Source organism: Leiobunum rupestre, chromosome 4, assembly GCF_980474605.1.
Source record: "Leiobunum rupestre chromosome 4, qqLeiRupe1.1.hap1, whole genome shotgun sequence".
In the NCBI taxonomy this organism is placed as follows: Eukaryota; Metazoa; Arthropoda; class Arachnida; order Opiliones; family Sclerosomatidae; genus Leiobunum; species Leiobunum rupestre.
This window is the reverse complement of record NC_143387.1, coordinates 1,262,723-1,268,204: the sequence shown is the minus strand read 5'-3', so window position 1 is coordinate 1,268,204 and position 5,482 is coordinate 1,262,723. Positions and strand designations below refer to the sequence as shown.

General features: G+C 36.0%; 1 long non-coding RNA gene across 1 annotated transcript; it reads right to left on the bottom strand.

Annotated features, from left to right (window-relative positions):
• Window positions 1-390: 390 nt before the first annotated feature.
• Window positions 391-4,863, bottom strand: LOC149945855 (uncharacterized). The gene is made up of 5 exons (XR_016480627.1): window positions 4,812-4,863; window positions 4,522-4,601; window positions 896-1,055; window positions 603-818; window positions 391-529 (listed from the first exon to the last, which is right to left on the bottom strand). It is a non-coding gene; the product is annotated as an uncharacterized LOC149945855 (long non-coding RNA).
• Window positions 4,864-5,482: the final 619 nt, after the last annotated feature.

Here is a 5,482-nt window from a genome sequence, read left to right as displayed (position 1 = left end):
ATGCTGTCGCCGCCCTTGCTTTGTTTGATGCATTTGATCAAAGAGAACGTTATAGACGAATTAGAAGATGCTTTTTTTGCTTCCCGGAAGAGAATTTCTTGCTCAGAATCGTATGAGAAAGGAAGATGTTCGCATATTGTGCAATGATTTAAGACACACTCTGAAAAAGAGTATATCGACCGAAATATGTATGTCTTTTCGGTTAAAGATGAGGAACTTATCGCACTATTATTTTATGGGTCAGGCTCTTTCCAAAGGGTCATAGCTAATAACTTTGAACACGTATCGAGCCAATCAACAGTAAGTCGTGCAATTGAAAGAGTGACAAATACCACAATAACTGTGAAGCGGGAACTTCGTTTCCCAAAAAGATAAAGAGGTTGCAGCACTAAAGATAAAACAAGGAAACCCATTATAAGCTTATGAACGAAACATTTATAAAAAAAATCAGATGCCATTTTTAAATAAATGCAAACTGCCAGGTGTGCTTGGAGCTGTCGATTGTACACCGTCAACATTGAAGCACCACCTAATGCCAACAAACATATGGATAGAAAAGGGAATTATTCCATAAACGTGCAATTGGTATTAACTTTCCATACTTGGAAAAATGGTGCATGGCATTTAATGTTGTTATTGTAAGATTTGTGATAATAGCGGAAACATTGCTCGATGGTCTGGAAGCACACATGACTCTTTCATATGGCGACATTAGGGCATTTTCCAGAAGTTCACTGAAGAGCAAATGCCTCGTGGCTGCTTACTTGGTGATAATGGTTTTGGCTTGCAACCATGGCTGGTTACACCTTTTTTAAATCCTGAAACGGATAAAGAGAAATAATTCAATAAAAGACACTGTAGAAGTAACAAAAGTAGTTGTACATATTTCACCAACCTCAACTAACACATTTATCACGCAGGGAGAAATGGCATTTTGAAGTCTAGGTCTGGTGGAAATTTATGTCACGAGCCTGATAAAGTGTGCCGTATTACATTCGCTTGTTGTTTATTGCATAATTTCTGTTTGGAAAGACAAGCTCCACATCCTTTTGCTCCTGGAAATTGAAATTTTTTAATAGTAATGTCATAAGTAACATAATTAACATAAGTATGACATTTCTAATTAGTTAATGTTATTTTTTGAAATTAAATATTTTAATAATTTTTTTAAATAATAATGTTTTATTGTTAGTAATCATAAATGGGGTTGTACAAGGGGGTGTGGTGCTAGTCTATATAACATGAATAAAAAAAATGAACAAAATTACTCTTGTAAAATTGAATGCACAACTGTGATAAAAGGTAAAAAGTAAATATAAAAGACATAAATTAAATTGACAAATTTTACCTAACAAAACACAAGATAATTAATATCAAGTCGATCCCTGATGCATAACATATAATTTTAATTTACGTTTAAATATGGCCTCATTAGTATTAATATCGATTGTATGTATAGCAGTATTAAACAATTTTATGCCATTATAGAGAATAGATGTTATTTTTTACTGGTTTTACAGCGGGGGCATTGTATAAGATCGTTAGCTCGGGTAGATTTTATTTTATTAGTTTGAATAGTTTTTTTTTATCGCCATGAAGTTCTTTATATGGGAACAGAATTGTGACATATTTAAAAAGTTGGGATATATTTAAGATTTTATTTTTTTTAAACAAACATGCTGTGTGCTCTAAATAATTAGCTTTATTGACTGATCTTATTAGCTTCTGAAGGGTTGTGATTCTGTCGATATTATATTTCGATGTATTGCCCCAAATACAGAATGCATAGTTAATTTTGAGTGGAACAATGCATAGTACAATTCTTTCAAAGAGTTGTGGCTTACAATATTCTTGATCTTATGTAAGATGCCACAAGTTTGTCGGAGTGATTTACGTACTGACTCAACATGGGCCTTCCAATTTAAATTAGAATCGAAGATTACCCCTAAGTATTTGTACGATTCTACTCTTTCCAGCTTATGGCTGCCAATACTGACATCGATATTAGTATTACTTGATTTATTAATATTATGATATATCATGTAGACTGTTTTGTTTAGATTGAGATCGAGGTTATTTTTTTTAACCAACAATTAATTTGGGCTAGAGCCTTATTTGTTTTCTCTATTAATTTATTTATGGATTTACCGCCAAAAAGTAGGAGCGTGTCGTCTGCGTAAAGGGTTATTCCTGTTTTTATTAAATCGGCAATATCGTTTACAAATAAATTAAATAACAATGGCGAAATTATAGAGCCCTGGGGAATACCGTTACTTAAAACTTGAAAATCGGATAAATTACCATTAACTTTAGTGCAGCATTTTCTATTTAATAGGTAGCTACTTCAGTGTTTCCACACGGGCGACTTTATTTTCCCCTTTTTTTGGAGCGGATAAATTAATTTTTCCCGTTTTCAAAAACCGTTTTCCCCGCTTAATTCTAAAGTATGTTAAAATCGCGTGCGCCTGCAGAAATTATTTTTTTCCCAAATGTGGACTAAATGATGACGATTTTCATTCCATATTTAAGTTTAAGGAGGTCATAAATAGTATATATAATGCCCTTATCGGTTCCTTTTTTCAGTTTTAATAGATTTTAAACTACTAAACAGCCGCTCTTTTACTGCATTAGAATAAGGCAAGCACAAAAAGAATCTCAGTAGTTTTGGAAGCTGAGTGATCACAGGTTCATTGTATTTTTTTCGAAAGTAGCCCAACTGGCAGCCATGCTTCGAAATGAATAAATGATATGGCAGGTAAGTTCATAACGGCAAGAATGTATTGAAGTTACTGGGAATATTTCAGCATAGCATTAACCCCTGGTACCATCCTCACAGCTTTTGTGGAGAAAGTTCGTCTGCACTTAAGGCGCATTCAAGGTCATACCATATAGCAAACTTGAATGTGAAAGCAGACGAATTTGCCCTACAAAGGCTGCGAAGATGGGAATCAGAATCCTTTAGTCCAATATTCTAAGTATGTACAATACATTCTTGGTAACGGCAAGGATACGGGATGGTGGGGTGGCGGAGTGGTTAGCACTTACGCCGCGCAGCAAGAGGAGCCGGGTTTGATCCCAGCTTGTGGCACTGGGTGAAAATGAAAACTCGGAACCACTCCTTCTGCGTTGAGTTTGCAAGTTCTCTCCCCACTGGTTTAAGGGTTTTTCCCTCTAGCTCTTCGGTTTCCCCTCCCATAAGAACTTGTGTAGGTTAATGGTAATAGTAAGTGTAGGGAGCTGTTGGCTCGCGTGGCATGAAAGGCTTGCTACCACCCTCCTACGCATTGTAACCCGGCTACCTGTTTAAAGGCATTATAAGTCGCTAGATGACTTGGGCCTAAGGTGGTGCCTTGGGTATTAGCCTAGCTGATTATTATTATTTATTATTATTTAACCAAGGATAGGATCCTTCGGGTAACGACCCAGCTGGGCCGTAGCAGACGATTCTAATTAGAAGAAGAGCTGATTCGAGTACGCAGTGAATCTAGCGAGTTCAGAAAAGGTATAGAAATAAGCATGCACTGTATAGATTTCTCTATCGTTAACTTTTCCCGCGAAATTTCCCGTTCTGAGTGATTTTCCCCGCTTTATTCCCTTTTTCCCGCTTTCGAATATTTTGCGGCGCTCTTAGTCAGTTTTCCCCGAAAACGGGATTTATTCCCGCAATGTGGAAACACTGACAGGGTGTCTGCATTTGATCGGCCCAGCCATTTTTCTCAAAAACTATATCTTTTAGAAATATGAAATTTTCAGTATGCACTCTCTCGGTGGAGTTTGTTCTTATTTGTGATTTTCAGAAAAATTGTGAAATTTTTCACGGTTTTAGAATTTGTAGTTTTTGAACGCTAGGTGATAGACGAAAAGATATTTTTTAATTTTATTATAGTATATTTTTAAATTATATTATAGTATATTTTTTAAAACTACTTTAAATTATATTTATTTTAACTATTTTGTAGAATATTTATTTTAACTATTCTATAATATTTATTGTAATTATTCTGTAAAATATTTATTTAAATTAAAATTTAATATTACCGTAAAATAAGTTACTCAAATAGAAGTTACTCAAAAAGAAGTTACTCATAATAATTCTAAAACAAGTTACTCTAAAAGAAATATTTCCAAAATAATTAAAATAAATAAACTATTATATAATTAAAAAAACAAGGAAAATATAATTTTTTCGATATTTACAATTTTTAATATTTATCGCATATAACACCGCGAAAAAGCGAAGAGGTACATCAGTTTAATATTTTTTTAACTAAAAACACGTACCATTATTATCTATTCTACTCGCAGTTTTCAATACGTACGAAGCTAAGCTACGCAATATCAGTATGTAAAGCGTAGACTTGAGCATGCTGAAACTACGGGTGAAAGATAACGTCAAGTCACGCCTGCCGCTAAAACGCGCGTCGCCATCGGGCGAGACGAGTATGGAGTGGTCGAGGAATTATCGGCTCGTCGGTAGAAGAGGGTGAAATTCGAGGTGAAATTACAATAAAAAATACTCACGAAGTTGAAACAAAACCAAGGCTCGTTAGCCCTAAATCTATCGTAGGATAAACGCAGTCAAACAGAACGTTTGTCAGAGTCTGTCAAATTATAATATAATACTTAGGTTCATTTACTATTAACAGAAAGATTACCTCTAAAGCTTGTTTTCCACTGGCGCGCGCAACGACGCGTTTTTCAGCTTTGAAACGTTCAAACGTTTTTACGCGCGTAAAGAAAATAACATTATGACGCGCGCTAGTGGAAAACAAGCTTTACGCAACAGCCCCGGCTGGCCACTGCTTAATAACCTCCTTCCAAAAGAGAGATTGAAAGACGGGTTTTCAGTTTTACTCTCCGCCGCCATTCGTAGAATGGAGTTCGGGAATAACCGCAGGCTGTCTTATATAGAAATCGGTTTTTGAATATTATTGGAATTGGACCCAGCCGCGGAGGGAGGAAATGGAATTGTGAATGCGCGAGTGAATTGTTGCAGGTGGTAAAGGAGGCGAGGGGGAATGACTTATTGTCGGAAGAGCGATAACAAGTCTGGCGCAGAGTTGCCAGTTATGCGGTTTTCTCGCCCGATTGGACTCTGCTTCAAAGCACTTTACGGAAACAAAAGGCTTGGGCGGGAGGTGGAATTTGGGATTGTTTTTGAGGTATCGACCATTTAGCGCCTGTCCAGCGGTCTTGGGAATAAATATGCCGTAATGGGCGTATCACAAATAACGTAACGCGACAGGGGGAGGGGGTAGCGTTACGTAAAGCTAAGTGGGGGGAGGGGTTTTCACTAAAATGTTACGTCAAAAATATTATTCTTAATATGGAAAATAATGTTTTTATTACTTTCAGAAACAGTCGCGCAACATCTACAGTTTCTGCTATTTTCTCACACTCAGGATGGATAGGTGTGTGATGATTAGTCTGGATTAAACGCGATATTTCTAAGAAATAAAATTGTCTCTATTTTATTTCAGAT